This window comes from Triturus cristatus, chromosome 6 (assembly GCF_964204655.1).
Source record: "Triturus cristatus chromosome 6, aTriCri1.1, whole genome shotgun sequence".
NCBI classification, from domain to species: Eukaryota; Metazoa; Chordata; class Amphibia; order Caudata; family Salamandridae; genus Triturus; species Triturus cristatus.
In genome coordinates, this window is record NC_140589.1 from 612,359,879 (window position 1) to 612,376,353 (window position 16,475).

The window sequence follows — 16,475 nt, forward strand, 5'->3', positions numbered from 1 at the left end:
TAACTAGGATTGTGGTTCCTGCTTGTACAGAGTGCAGACCTCTGCCAACCATAAACCTAATTTCTAACACTACCGGTCTAAAATTCTTCTTTTTTCATTATGTGAATCAGGTTGAGCAATTTAGAATTGCCAATGCCCATTTGTGCTCTTAAGTTGGGAGTGTGGGAATATGGTGCTGAGAAACCAAGGAATTAGGTGTGTTGTGTGGTGGCTGTATCACCGTCATACTGGGGAGGTAGACATATAATACTACTGGATAGACTGCATGCTCACGGGAAAAGCATCCTGAGACACAATAGCTCCCTTTACTCTGATTCCAGTTACTCTATTTTGTGGCATTGAATATTATTACTGCAGAAAGAGAAATACAGGTTTGCTAGTGGTGTTAGCCCGATCAATACATCACAATTATTGTTTTTTACCATTTGTATGCCAAGGTGGTACAATGCTTAAGTTTTGAAATTCACAAAGATTGGTCATTTAGAAGGTGGCACCAAACTGATATTGAAGTATAAACGCCTCCTACAATTGCACTGATGCAAGCTCAAAAGTTTTGAATTGTAAACTGTGTGCAAAAGAGAGCAAGGTAATGACAGGCTAGCCCTAGCACAGACATGCAGACATCTATGACTGCAGCCCTCCTTCACTGGATCTGACTGTCTGCTCCATGTGTCGGTTGGTTCTCTGTTTGCCTGTGACCCTGCTGGGCGCTTTGTGGATTGCACAATTATTGTTTACTGTATGTTTCCGATCTGTCATTCCATGGAGGCTGTTTCCTAGTCTTCCTTAAATGAAGGCTCTTGGGTCCGGCTCACGATAAGTATGAAAAAAAGATAGTGCTGTTGTCACCAAATTAATGACATTAGGAATGTGCAGAGTTCTGCAGTCGTCATACTCGGTTCTCAAATGTGGAAGAGCGCAGAAGGTTTGTCATGGCATGAAGAAGCCAGACCAGTTTTCTGCAGTTCATTGTTCTCTATTTTATTCTCAGTCCAATGGGATTGACAATGTCTCCCGTAATAGACATTGCATAGTGTTCTGATAGTACTGCAAGGTGTGGATCCTAATATGAGTAGTTGTGTCTTACTCCCAATTTATGTGTGATTTGCTTCTGAATTTCCAGGATTGAGACAAGCACGGAAAAGAAGCTTTGTGGCTTGCATCTTAGATTCATATTTCAGATATTGGATAGAGTTCTGCAAACTGGAGCATCCTATATACTGCAAAATATTGTTTTTCATATTTAAATGGAACGATTGCCTTGTCAATGTATAAAATAAAATACAACTGGGCAATACAGTCTTGCTTATTAATAATATGTTATAGTCCATACAGTCAGGGATCCAGTCAAAAGCTTAGAAGATATTCTTTCTACCTTCATTAGTAGTTCACACCAAATTAGACCGGGTGATCATTTCAATGTTTCTACAGTGTTTTCTCAATTAACTGGATAGACGCATATAAAGTTCTCTGGTACTTGCCACATAAGTCTCACTTCATGTAACACTGTATGCTTTTATGACCCACATCATTAATCCATTATTAATATCCACTTTACATGGATGTTATGACCCTCATAATTCATTTCTTATTAATATCTTGTTTCCTTGGTGAATATCAAAGCACCTATAATGCTGCTAAAGCAGAGCCCCAAGGCATCAATAAGCCATCTGCAATAATCAATAATTCATATTCCAATATAATAGGAATGAAAGTGTTCACTCCCACAGAGTGAAATATATCCCCACATTACGTGTTACAAGCCGCCTTCCAGATCTAAAGACCCTTAACCCGATTCATGCACGCGATGTCAGGAACTCATAATTATTACTTTCTACATGATTCATTTTGCTATACAGCCTTTAAGCACCTGGGTTGGTTCTGCCTGTAAGTCACACACTACATGCTTCTGAGCAAATGCAGGTTGACTATAGTGTTCGTCCTGATCATAAAGTCAACAAAAGCATGTTCGCTCTCCACCATTCTTTGTCTTTTCCTACCTATTTGGAATTGTTATGAAGGTGGCTTTGCCTTCTGCTTCCCTCCTCTCTTCTCATCAATGGATCATCATTTTCCAACTCTTGCATGCAGGTTGCACTGTACAGCATACGTATAAAGCGGGAAATGTCTTACAGAGGAGTGTTGTGCTGGAAGTGTCCCTTTCCAGTACACAATGTATGCTTGCCAGAATGCACAGATCCTTCCACTATGGTAAAAGGGTGCCTGCATTGGCACATTGCAGCAAAAAGGCGACCTATCTGTGGGAGAGAAAAACTGTGCCATATCTTCCTAGATAACTTTGGCTGCTACACTGCATCATGCCAAAAATGAGCAAATCCGCCTCTGTTTTCTGGGAAGTCTACAGCAGAATCATTTTTTGAGATAAAGTGTATAATAAGCACAATAAATTATTGCGTAGGCAGGTAAGCAGAACACTTTGCAAAGGTTGCCAATTTGCAAAGTTTTCTTTCGACCTTTGTGAAGTTTATAAAGAAAAATAGCAGTTTTGCACGCCACTAGTTGACACCAGATCTTGTTTACACCACATAAGCAAGAAATGATTCTCATCGTGGACAGACCTAGTTCATGACTGCTGACCGGTATGAAGAGAATAGTTAAAATGATGCTAATTGCCATGTAATAAAATTCCATCACACTGCCTTATGCCACAGTGTCACTTTCTAGCACTCACCTGCTTCTTGGTACAGCTGATCGAAGACCCTCTTCGCCGCTGAGATTCGTCAGGACTTGGGCGTACTTGGTCTTAGCGCAATAGCCCTCAGAGAAGACTGTGCTGCTCAGACCCTCCAAGGGAAGGTATAGAACTGATAAGAGACAGCATTGGTGTTTTGCTGTTATCCTTTCTCAGTGAACCATGATATCTTCTCATGGAACCATTAAAAGACCATCTTCCTTCGTTTAAACTCGGCTTGTTGGATCCATGTCAGTTTCTTTACCCAGTGGACGTGCACATGGATCTCTGCGTCTTCTGTGAAATTTCCATTTCTCAAATTCGTCGTTTTTTAAAAGTCTGGACTCTCTTACAACTCTTACGCTCAAGCATGGGGTTCAACAGTCTTCCGGGAACTAAATTTGCTAATGAGATATTTTTTTCCTCGCAGTTTTTAAGGACTCTTGTAATTTGCTTAAAAGTATCCACTAGGGAGAGAATCCGCTTCAAAGCATGCCTTGCTCAACCTCTGCTTCCACAGCCATCCTTCCCAAGCATCCGCGTGATCCTGCCTCTCTGTGTCCTCTGCAGTAAGTGAGTTGACACAGGGCATGCTTTCCAGTGGGAAGTGAATTTGGCAGGTCTAACGACTGGAAAAGCAGGTCTAGATTGAAAATAGTAGCCTCCTCCGACTGTGGGTGAGTCAGATCCCGCCGCCTGCACTCCTCCCTGAGATACAATCGCTCCACCGCACCACTGTATCATGTGTCCTTCCCACGCGGCACCCGGTGTTACCTAATCATGTTTAATAATAGCCTTTCAGGAACGTTGGTAGTATTCCTGCCACCACACCTGGGCAGTAGGCGTGATATTTTGCTGTCTGCCTTTCTTTACTCCTGTGTTTTTATAGGCGGGGTAATATCTCACAATACTACTCTCTATGTAGCTTATTAATTAATTGGACCAGCTCCGTTTCCTGTCTGCTGAAAAAACTGGATGTTCCTTTCAAGCCTTATTTCCAAAGTATTACTCAAACGTGACATAAGGAGAAGCAGATGTTGTGCTTGCGGAATAAGGCGTGATGCTAACCTGTTATTAGCAGGATTTCTTTTGTATGTTTTTGTGTCTTTGGATGCACATATTAAATGATTCATTTCTTTTAAAATGGAGCTCATAATATCCTTAGCTAAGGAAAATATACACCAGGAGTGACATTTAGGGGCTCACCAGGGAAAAGTATACACCAGGGGTGTCATTTAGGTTCTCATCAGTGAAAAATATACACCAGGTGTGTCATTTAGCGTCTCACCAGCAGCAATATACAGCAGGGGTGTCATTTAGAGTCTCACCAGCAGAAATATACACCAATTGTGTCATTTATGGGCTCAGCAGGGATCATAAACTGCATATACTACGCTCTCTCTAGTGAACCCTGTGCGTCCGATAAGGTTCTCGCCTTACAGCGGAATTATCTACCGACTCTGTAGTGTCAGGTGCAGTGTATATATGTGTGCTCTGCTGCACCAATCCCTTTTTTTTTTGCTTAACCCGGCATTAAGCTGTCGGGCACACATCATGGCTGGGCTGGCCATTAACTCAACCTGGCTGATCCTTGGATAGGCCAGGCTGTATGAGAGGCTATAGGGCTTCTCTCCTTATGGCCCACCCACTTTCAACTTCTGGCTCAGGGCCTCATCATTTAAGGTGTTCATGTTCCTTTCTTGGCTCCTCCTTTGATTTAACTTGTAAACAAATGCTGGCCCTCACAAGCCCTTCGGCGCAGCTCATGTTCACGGAGTGGAGGCCATGGCCATGGGCGTCCATTAGAGGCAGCTATTGCCATCCAATGAATGCCCTGGCTTGCCCCTTAGTATTCCTTTCACTTCCTTCACTACCCCTTGGGGTGGCATAGGAAGGAAAAGAAAGAAAAGAGGGCTGTAAGGACAGTGTTTCCTTTCCATAATTTCATCTCTTGAGCATCAAATGGGAGGATGTTGAAGGGATAAGAGTGGAACAAGAGGTCAAACCTGTGATGCCATCAGTGGGCCAAGGAGTAGGTAATATCATTACTGCTACCCCTGGCATGTTGGTGAATTCATGTAGATTGTACAATGTGTAACTAAGTGAAGCAATGGTTTTGGCAGTGTGCAAGTGTGGGCATTGGGGCAGTGATGTTAGAATGCCGGGTTAGAAAGGTTCGATGTTAAGAGGTGATGGGGAGGATAAGAGCATAAGGCCTGATGAAGGTGGCTTGGTGGATTTGGTCTCGTGGATTTCTTCTTGATTCGAGTGAATTAACATTTTGGGGTTTTATTTATGAGGCCTTGCAACAGTTTTGCGCCGCCGCTGCATCACTTTTTGTGATTCATTGGTGGCGTAAAACATTCCCTCTGTTGCGCCCTCTTTACAAAGTGATGCATTTAAGAAGATGTGCCACTTTGTAAATCCCTGCGCTACATTATACCTGCTTCGGGTATAATGTATGCAGGGGGGGTTGTTCCCACGCAAGTAAGCCCCGTAGAAGTGACGCAGTGAAATCTATGAGATTTCCCTGCCCCACTTCTAGGACGCAAATGCGTCAAAACCTTACGTCTGCCTCTTGGCAGGCGTAAGGGTGACGCAGTGCTATATACGATAGCTCTCCCTCCTGCATTGCTGGAGTTGCATCACGCTTCCGACACAATTCCAGCAATGCATAATTTTTGTGCCGACAGATATTTCAGTAAAACTGACGTATCTGTCATTCCTTGCGACATGAGGCGTCATACAGTAAATAGGACGCATCCATCATGTCGCTAGGAGGGCGCAATGAAAAGTGATGCATTGCTGTTTTCACGCAGCGATGCGTCACTTTCCATAAATGAGGACCTTTGTGTTTCAGTGGATTCAGAAGAGTGGCAGCTAGCGAGTAAGGGCCTCATTTATGAAAAGTGACGCATCGCTGCGTACATTTGGTGTAAAACTGTTCTGTGGTTTTTGCTGTAAAAATGCAAGATTTACTATGGGAGCTAAAATAGGAAAACAACTTTTTTTCTCTCTCTCCCTAGTCATTTTTGCCTGGCACAAATCTTCACCAAAATTGGAATGCCATACCTCAGCTGACTATGCCAAGCAATTTAGATGCACAAGGTCAAGAGTTGCAAGCAAATAAAAACACGCATTTTCAGTGGAAAGTGCGGCTGAACAGTGTTCTCATATTTAAAAGCTGTCTTCAGAGACAGCATATTTGTATTGTGTCATAAATTCCACATATTCATAAACAGGTCTGAGAATTGTGCCCATAAACACCAAAGGCAGTTCGGTACAGTCTTGTAAATGTCATGTAGGTGCAAAGATGAGGTTTAAGCGTAATTATTTCCGCACCCACCCAACTATAAACCACTGACCGACTGAATATAGATGAAGAACACAAACTGGTTGTCAACAATGTTAACAATGTCATACATTTCAAGCAAAAGTACCACTTTCAATCACCAAATGTGACGGAACATGGGATGTAGCGAATTACCGCTTTGAAATCCCACCTTTCCCATCTTTTGAATGCTATTGAGTTTATGCTCTGGGTGCCTGCCAGGGCAGTTACCATAGTCCAGCTGCAAAGTAACAGTGCAAGGGGCACCATACTGTATACTTTGGGGCATATTTACAAGAAACTGCCAGAGTGCGATGTTACGGCATAATTGACAAAGCCGCGCTCAGACAGGGATGTGCCGTATTCAGAAGAAGGTGACGCACCCCAGCGTTACCCCTAGTGCTTGCGCTAAAAAGCTGCCAAGTGGTAGCGCAGGCACCCTAGCACCATTTTGCTAGGGTGCCTGCGCTGCAGAGACAATTGTTTATGTGCAGGAAGCAATCCCTTTATTCACTTAAACAACCTTTATAGACGATTTGCTCTATCAATGTGTTCTGCAGACGGCAGCACACGTGGAAAGAGCAAAATACGAGGAGAAATAAAACATTTCTCCTCGTTTCCCCTGCTGAAGAACAGGTATTCCCTGGCGATATATTTGGCGCTGCCCCATACCTTGTAAATATGTTGCGTCAAAACGCAATGGGTGCTGCGGCAGAATGCTCACTGCAACACCCATCGCACGCCCCATTCATGCTAAATGCTGAGCGAATAGGGGCATTATTTACAAGGTGGCATTAAGCCACGATAAGTGCTTAATGCCGCCTTGTAAATAAGGCAGAGCTAACGCCACCAGAACATCAGAAAAAGTGATGTTCTGATGGTGGTAACTCCTTGTAAATATGGGCCTTTATCTCTAAAACGGATGCCTGCCTCAAAGGTGTGCATGAGGCAAGAACACTATAAAAAAAAGAAAGGCCATAACTCAAATGGGTGGAGGGGTGCAGGGAACCCTGGTTTGTGTGTATGAAACTGCGAGTAAACCTATCGCCCATACAGGGACACATTTACCTGATCCAGTTATACTAATGACATACTCATATGTTATCAATGCCATGGTACATGCTGTCACCTCGTGCCCAAGCGTTGTGCCTCCATGCTGCTAATGTAGTCGCCCCTGTGCTAGCATTAGTGATCCTTGCTGACAGTCCTTGACACCAGCATCCCATTTCGTGGCACGCTGTGGTACAGGTGAACATGATGTCCTAGAAATGCCACTCATGAAATGTTCATATTTTCACAATCCACTTGCTCCACACTTTCTACCATAATGTGTCTGGGAATTAACCAGTTGCTGACATAATATAAATGTCAATATGGATGTATTTAGTGCACATGCTAAAGAGCTGCTCAACTGGCTACATCATGCAGTTTGCTTCTAGTACCATTTCTGCTGCATGACACCGTGGTGTAACAGTGGCTCACCTGTGAAGAAATTGTCCTTTCTGTCATGGTGGAGTGCCATACCACACCATGCCACCTCCACAGATGAGCACCTTCAGATAGACCAGAGCAGTCTACAGTTTGAGCAGCCATGTTTGCATCTTTCATCTATGAAAAATCTGTGCTAGGCTTAGAATATGTAAACACAGATCCTCAGTCTTGTGATATTGTCACAGTGACTAAAGAGTTCTGGTACTCTGCCCTTAAGAGATGCTGTGTTTTGTTATAAACGTGCTATGATGTCCCTTGGGAAAAAGATGTGCTGATCCTCACAGCCACACCCAGTATAATCATCGAGAAGTTGAACTGAGACCTCACCCAGATGGATGAGTAGGGTCTCAAATAGTCAAGTCAAGTCAAAGAATCTTTATTCGGTGATTAAAAAACACCATAAAAGCACACTCATATTTACATGTTAAAAAGTCATTAAACATTTCAGGGTTCTTTGTACAGTGAATTAACAAAACATAAATACAACAATATAGCCATATTTAACACTTAAAAGTTAAAGTAAAAACATTTCAGTCTTCTCCTCTAGTAAGCCTTAAACGAAGTGCTACCTTGATAAAGTTCATAATACTACACAGTGTTTGGGGTTCCTCAGCTTTCTGTAAGAATACAAGTGCCTCCCTAGCGTGGACCAAATTAGCATTTTTCAAAATATTTACAAGGTATCTGCGTCTGGGCATTGAGTAAAAGGGGCAGAGTAGAACAAAATGAAGGGAGTCTTGCGGAGACCTGTTGTCGCAGCCGCAGGGCCCCTTCTGTTCTATTGATGTAGCAAACCCCGCTGGTGATGCCAACATAAATGGGAGAAGGTTCAATCTGAAACGGCACATCAGGAACCTATCCTGTGCATTGTACATGAGGAACAAGTATGGCTCCATACCTTCCACGCTCTTCACTAGGTGATGGGCCCTCACTGTCTTTTTACACCCTTCAGCCTCATCTCTGCGTAGGTTTTTCCGCTCTAGAAAAATTCTCCCTACATGCAGTTTATTCTGGGCTACAATAGTTACAGGATGAGTAAAGAGGTTCCCAAAACATAGCTCCTCCAGGGTATTCTTCACATAAAGGAGCCAGGGGATGCGCATACACTTGTCCCTTTTTAGGCAGTCCAATAAGATTTCTCTACTAAGTGTCGCATCAGGATTGTACCAGATTTTTAACCAAGCGATAATAGGCCTCAATTTTATCAAATCTTCTATATATGGTCTCCCTAGCTCCCTATGGGCAATCAAACCAGTAGTACTTTGTGGTACCCTCAAGAGTGATTTCAGATATTTATTTTCTTCACGTTGGATACTAGTGGTATTGACAAAGCCCCATACTTCTGCCCCGTAAATTACCTTGGAGCATGATACTGAGCTGTACAGATTTATCACCTGTTCCGGGGACCATCTTCCTAGCCTCCTGCCATAGCTAGCGATTGCCCCGTTAGATGCAATCATTTTACCACAACGTTCCTCCACCAGGGTATCAAACCGCAGGGCACCATCGAATGTTACACCAAGGTATGGAAACGTTTTGACCTCTTCCACAATGTGGCTCCCTATTTTGTATGTAAATTTAGAGGTGGTTTTTTTCCCCGCCAGGAGCACATAGGATTTACTCAGATTTACAGAAAGGTCCAAGGCACTCATGAACCTAACAAAACCATCAATCAGGATTTGTAGGCTCCTTGGTGTCCGTGCGATCAGTACCGCGTCATCTGCATAAAGCAGAACAGGAATATGACGCGACCCAACCCTTGGGCAATCTGCCTTCAGACCCAACAGAAACTGCTCCAAATTATTAATATAAAGGGAAAACAAAAAGGGAGCAAGAATGCAGCCTTGTCGGACTCCACTCTTACAGGGAAAAGAACTAGTCAGCCCCCCCTCCCTATTAAAGCGGACTTTGGCGGTGGTGTCACTGTGCAGTTCCCTCAATATATTAATTAGACCACTCTCTATCCCCATACTAAGCATCATGCCCCACAATTTTTCCCTATTGACGTGATCGAATGCTCCTGCCAGATCCATGAAACCCATGTAAATGGATTCATCACTAGCCATGGTATACTTGGCAGTCAGCAAATAAAGGTTCAGGCACTGGTCACTAGTGGACCTCCCTGCCCTAAATCCGTATTGAGTGTCCGAGAAGATGTTTTTTTCCTCGGTCCACTCGGACAATCTATTAAGAATTGCCCTCCCCAAAAGTTTTGCTGACACATCAATCAGGGAGATCGGGCGGTAGCACTTTGGGTCATCCCTGTTGCCCTTTTTGAAAATCGGCACAATTACTGCCGTGGACCAAGACGGGGGCAGGCCACAGATGATAGCAGTATTAATAACCCTTGTCATTAGGGGAGCCCAGAGTTCGATGTTACTCAAAAACAGATCTGGGGGGATTCCATCAGGCCCCGGAGCTTTATTTTTGGTCAGGCCCTCAATCCCTGCAATGATCTCCTTAATGGAGAATTCTGCCAGTGGAGCCTCCGTTGGAATGGCCGGTAGGTCTACAGTAGAACCAGGCTCATGATTGTACAGGCCCCTATAGTGGTTGACCCACTGCTCTGGGAGAATATTGGCCCCTATATCCGGGGTATCTTTTTCCTGGAAAGTTGGGTTATTAATTATTTTCCAAAAGCCTGCTAGGTCCTTTCTTTCCCCCGCTTCTCGTAAATCTGCCCATGCTTCCGCCTGCAAGGCAAGTTTCCTCCTCTTAATTTCCTTTTTATAAATTTCTCTGCACACCTTAACTTTGTGGGGGACCCTTGGTTTAGTTTTAAGGCAGCTTTTCAGCTCCCTCAAAGCTTTAGAGCAGTCTTTGTCGAACAATCGGGGATTCCCGTGGTTCTTAAATGGGACACTAGTCTTTTGCAAACCATCGACCAGATTAGCGATCTGGTCGAAAGCTTCCATTATCCTTGGTCCGCGGACTTCTGTGTCCAAACAATCATTAATAGCAAGTATGCCTGCGTCCACCAGGCCCTTGTGGAACTTTTCCCCGTCTATTTTAGCCCATTTTAGTCTCCTGCCTTGGTCTGTTGCTCTCTCAGTGAAGGTGCGTTGAACTCTAATACTTAGACCCACCATATACTGCAGCTCTAAAACAAGAGGGTTATGGTCACTAAAGCCACTCCATTCGATCCCTACACTAGTTGTCTTATTAATTAAGGACCTTGAGACCAGAATGTAATCTATGAAGGAAGAGCATCCTCTACCCTTAAATGTGGGGGGGAGTGTGCCATCCTCCTGCATCCCTACCATATTAATGGTGTGTTCAAGGTCATATTTAAACCGTAACATTCTGAAAGCTGAGCCCAACGGCGTATGAGTGAAATGCGGTCCCTTCTCCATAGGGCATCGGGACCAATCTGTGCTTATTTGGACCAGTACCGGGCACAAGTGGCAATTATAATCTCCCATAACCACCAACCCATGTGGCTGCCCATTTTTTTGGCCTGTTATGACCTGGCCAACCTATTATCTAATTCAGTAACAAGAGAGATGTTAGATCCCGCTATCTCGTTGTTATAAAGGTTTACTGCAACAAATCTAAGACCTTTCCCAGTGAACCTGACTGCCTGAATCCTGTGGGAATTCCAATCAAGGCAAGTGTAACTTCCCGGAAGGCTCAGATCTATATAAATAGCTAAACCTCCCATGGCTCTCCCTGATCTTGATTTTTGAGCAGGAACAAAAAAACACTTATACCCTTGCAGGTGGAAATTATTCTCCTGGGCCCAGGTCTCCTGCAGACAAATTACATGGAATTTTCTGATATAGTCAAGCCACTCTTTGTTATTAAATTTCCTAGCCAGGCCAGCTATATTCCATGAGATGATTTTTAGTGCCTCACCCCCCTGGACCCCTCCTCCCTGTGACCCACCAGGTGATTCTCGCACTTGTTTTCCCAATTCCGGTCCCTGTGCGTCACCTATACATGCAATATCTACAACCCTAGGTTCATCCAGCACATAACTCCGGGCGCAACTTGATGACTTTTGTTTTGCCTCGGGGCTGTGCTTCTCCCACTCAGCATTTGTAACCCCTCTACCCCCTATACCCCATATACCATTATCTCTTTGTCAATCTACCCCCTCAAGACCATCCAGGCAGTGGAACCGATTGAATGTATGGAAGGGTAGCTCTGGGCGGCTAAATAATGGCCTGGGATTGAACTCGTGATGAACACCCCTTCGACCCACCCTTTCCCAGTTGTCATATGAACGGGTCACGTGTACAGGGGCTGGGGTGGGGGGAAAGAAGAAAGACACATGAAGTGTTTGAATTGTTGTTACCTGTGATCTATTCTTTCCCTGGCATATGTGAGCAACTGTTCCAGCATCCCTGAAGCTCACCAATATGCAATCCCCTATGATGGATTTGCGTGTTCTCCCTATCCAAGGCACCCTTCTGACCATTATGATCTCATTGCTTAAGTGTACGGGTAAGGGTCTATTCAAATTTAGCCACTTAATCACCCTACTTTTCAGAGCACAGAAATCCTCGGCTTCACCTGCCTCTAGTGGTGGGACGCCCGCCATGACTACTGTAAAGTCATTCGCCTCTGGTGGTAAATTGGGTCTACGTGGCCTGGGGGGAAGCTTCATTAGTCGAGTCGGTGCAACACTATCTGGGGGCTGTACCGGGGGAACAGCATTTGCAGGGGGTATAGGTCCTATGGGGTTAGGTGGCTTATTTGGGGCAGGGTTATTCCTCTGGGTTTGTGGTGGGGTTTGTGGTGGGGCGGCCGCAGTTGCAACCTGTGAGGGAGCAAGATGCATAACACTTTTTGGAGCTGTTGGGGTGGCAATAGGTTTAGGAGCCCTCTCATGAGAATTGGCCGGATTTTTCATACTGCTTAGTGTAGCCTCAAGAATGGTTAGTCTGATTTCCACTTTTTTGATGCTTTCACTAATTGGTAACAAAAGTGACCTAAGCAGGAATTCCAAATAAAGGTCAACCCCTTTCCCCTCCTGTGGTGGTACTTGACCCCAAAGGGCTGCATGCATCCAGGCCTCTACCCATATCTTCGGCGTGCTGTTCCTTTTCTTCAGAGCATATTATGGTGTATTGTATATGCCTCATTCCTACTCTGTCTGGATTTTCGCAGTTGTCAATAAATGTCACATTGGTGTGGTCTGAGCTGCAGATTCCCCAGGAACATGTAAAAATGGCAACTCAATTGGCAGTGTGGGGAAAGCCCGTACCTAAAGAAGGCTTCAATCAATCAATAACATTTGGCGGCCGCCATCTTTCTATCGCCTTGTTATTGTCTGAGACGTCTCAACTGGAAGGAACATGTTACTCTGTATGGAACTTGTAATGCAAGGAATCCAAATAAAGAAACAAAATACTATATGAGTCTCTTCCAACGGAAGTAGGGCACAGAATAGCAAAGTGGGGATAAGTGGCAGCCATCGAGTTGTAACTTTCAGCCGCTAAAATTGGAAAAAGTGACATAAGTTAAAATAGATATTTGGATCATTCTGGAATTTTATAGTGAGTCTCTCGCGGAGCACATACCATGTGATGGGTAAAACGTCTTTAAGGTGCCCTCAAAGCAGCCACTGTATGATTTCCAGATGTTCGTATACTCACAGTTTCACAAAACCCACACGCTTGGTAATAGAAGGCAGTCACAATGTATACCGAGAGCATGGACCACAGACTGCATCTACATTTGGTGTCAACACTTCACTGCCAAGGCAACTGTCTTTCTAGAGTGGACTTAAAAACCCAAGTTTAAGTTCACAGATGGGCAGTGCTTTCACATGGCACTTCTCTGAGACCTCAGCTGTACCCTGATGAATCTAGAGCCTCGAGGTCAGTGTTATTCATTCCTGAACTGTGGCAGCCGACAACTCTGGAAGACTTGCAAGCAGCCTGTCCCGCGAGCACGGGAATGGAGGACGAGGTGTGCCAAGGAAGTGAGTTAGTCATGTCTGGAGCCAGCTTGCACCAGAAAGTCAGTTTCTAGCAAAGAAGTATAATTGAGGACACCCGCACTCTCACCTGTGCCAACGTAACATGCAAACAGCGTCATGCAAATTGGGTACATGCAAAGTCTGTCTGCTGTGTTGTTGACTCGCCTGAAAGAGACTATTTTGAAGGCTACTACACGAGATTTCAGTTGACTGACAAAAATGAGAACCGATATGATCCAGCATGTCTTAAAAGACTGCCTGTGTGTAATCCACCGCCGACCAATTCTGTCAGTCAAATAATAGTCACTGAATTTCTATGGGAGTCTCTCTTCCAGCAAGCTCGTGATTTACAATGTTTACACTCGTTGACTACTTCCCTACAGGATTTTTGTTTTAGTTTAATGCATTCTGTGTGTTGTAGTCTTGTTTTGCTTCCATTTTACTAAATAGACCAACCCATATCAAATCAATGCTTGCAGGGGGAAAGCCTAGGGTGACCAACGTCCGTCATTTTCACAGACTGTCCGTCATTTTGCTGTCTTGTCCGTCATCATTCCTTTTACGGACGCCTTTTGTCCGTAATTCTGGGCATTTCAGCAAGCTGTGCTGTTCCCCTGCGAGAAGCCCCAGGAGTTAAAGCTTCTCACAATCGGGGCCAGCTCCCACTTCTCTTTTTAACTCCACAGGATGCAGCAGCCCCTCCCCGAGCTCGCACAGGCTGTTGACAGGCTCATTGTCATTCTGACTGCAGCTAATTATCACATTTAGGGGCATATTATCAAGGACGGCGTTAAAATTATCGCCGGTTTAGCGGCAGTTAAAGCGGCGACAATGGGCTTGATAACATGCCGCAGAGAATTCCAATAGAAGCCCAGGTTCACGTCAGAACCTGGGCTTCTATGGGAATTCTCTGCGGCATATTATCAAGTCCATTATCGCCGCTTTAGCGGCAGTTTTCTGCCGCTAAACCAGTGATAATTTTTAACGCCGTCCTTGCTAATATGCCCCATAGAATGACAATGGGCCGTCTGCCTTTAACATAACATGTGCAGGCAAGTGGCCTTGGAGGTGAGTGGCTCACTTGGAGCAGTAGATTGTAGCAGAGGAGCTTTCCCCAATCAGAGTACTGTGGGGAACTTGAGGCTGTGTGTAGTTTGCCAATGTTGTTCACTGACAGCCCGACATAAATCAAGTACATTAATCCCCGGGGGTGTGGCACCTTCCCTGCTGCCAGTGCCAGGGGGTGTTTTTTCTGCATGCAGCACTCCTTTCCCTTGCTACTTTGGGGACACAGAAAGGCCTTTCTCCTTATCAGATGGTTACAGTCCATCAATTAATAATCTTTGGGGGTTCGATGTTGACAGCAAATCCAGTTTAGGAGCTCTGTAGATTTTAGTACTTGCTCTGTGTGCTCAGGGCTTTTTGATTTTATTTTTAATCCAACAATGACGAGCAGTTTATGTTGGTTATCTATTTAATTACTTACTAATGCATGACCTCCTCTGACGTGTCTGTAAAACGTACCTTTTGACTGGAATTTTTGTCCTCAATTTTGACCTTCTGTCATGAATTTCTGTCCTCAATTTTGACCCTTTGTCCTGAATTTTTACTCTCACCGCCGTGAATTTGCGCCCATGCCAGTTGGTCACAATAGAAAAGCCCTGGAACGAAGACAGTGTCCTGTGACTTGGAATGTGTTCGTCACCAGAGTTTACACAAATGCAAAGTTTGAGAAAAAGCTGATACCATTTTATCTAGAGTGTTGGGTTTTATATTATTAAAGTCCAACATTAATATCTTGACAGTAAATGAAGGTTACTGTGTTGTCTTTACATTTGGGACATATCATTGTATAGAAAAGTATTATAGGCCAGCAACAGTTGGCATAAGTGTTTAAAATAGAATAGTGTGAGGCCCAGAGATTTGGGCTGAGGGACAGACCTGTTTCATCACTGCTCTGATGTCACCAGTTCTAGGAACCACCTTGCCTGTGCAGGTGTCATGGAAGGTGGTATACTTGACAAATTCGTTTTTCTGATTTTCCTTATTCACAATCAAGCCCAAAGTGGAGAAAAAAGCCTTAATTGAAAGCAGAGAACAGTGCCCTGCGAGATTAAGCAACACATATGATGGTAAGAGTTCTGGGTACACAAACAAGGTAGTCAATAGAATTGTGAACGTGTCAGTTTTCCTATTATAGAGATGGATGTTGTTTTATTATTCCTATCACTTTCTAATTCCTTCACATCTAGGGAATGAGAAGAATCGTGGAGTCGAGCTATGTAGACAATGGGAATAAGTGTAATGACTCCTGGACGTGTGAAGATCAGTGGGTGGCAATCTGATGGAGGATCACGTGTATTGGTGTATATCCTCGGATACTTAAATGTGTTATGTTTTTACTAGTAACAGATCCTTTATAGATCCGATTTTTCCATGACTTCTCCATCAACAACCTGAGGGCTAAATTCGTCTCTGGCCCTGCCAACTACATGGGTGACTCTAACACCTTTCCAAAAAACGTTAAAAATGTTTGGGAAATCTATGTGTACATTCATGCTCTAGCTAAAACATGAGAGTGCAAGCCAGAACCTACAGCACCCTGGTACTCTAAAGACCTCACTGACATTAAATGTTCCACCAATAGACAGGAAAGAAAATGGAAGAAAAACAGAATTCCAGATGGTGTTGTACTGCTGAAGTTTCTCTGCACAACATGAATACAGTTCATCACATCATCCAAAGCATAGTATTATACCAACACCATCAATGAAGTCTTCAGCAGAACCAGTACACTCTTTAAACAATCAATCACTGCATAAGCCCCATGTCTGACCGCCTATCCCACACTCCACAGTGCAATGCCATTGTTGTCTTCAGTAAAAAGAAAATACAGAAAGATGATCTGACAGCACATCAAGTACACCAAGCCTGCTTCTCCTCAAAAACCCAACTCTTCTCACAGAATCCCTTAATGGTCATCCTCCAAAATCCTATCTCTTACAGGCCTTGCTAACATACACAAAGCCGCTTCC

The 16,475-nt window shown here is 44.1% G+C and overlaps 1 protein-coding gene across 5 annotated transcripts in view; it reads right to left on the minus strand.

Annotated features, from left to right (window-relative positions):
- The window catches only part of GJB7 (gap junction protein beta 7), a 116,597-nt gene that overhangs the window by 12,728 nt on the left and 87,394 nt on the right, over positions 1-16,475 (minus strand). Inside the window, exon 1 of one of the 5 annotated variants that reach the window (XM_085611089.1) lies at positions 14,965-14,986. The exons of 3 other annotated variants lie outside the window; for them this stretch is intronic. The gene's annotated coding sequence lies outside the window, so the exon portion shown is untranslated. Of the gene's footprint in view, positions 1-2,692; positions 3,256-14,964; positions 14,987-16,475 lie in introns of those variants that run through there. One more of the 5 variants, XM_085611086.1, reaches the window with a different exon arrangement.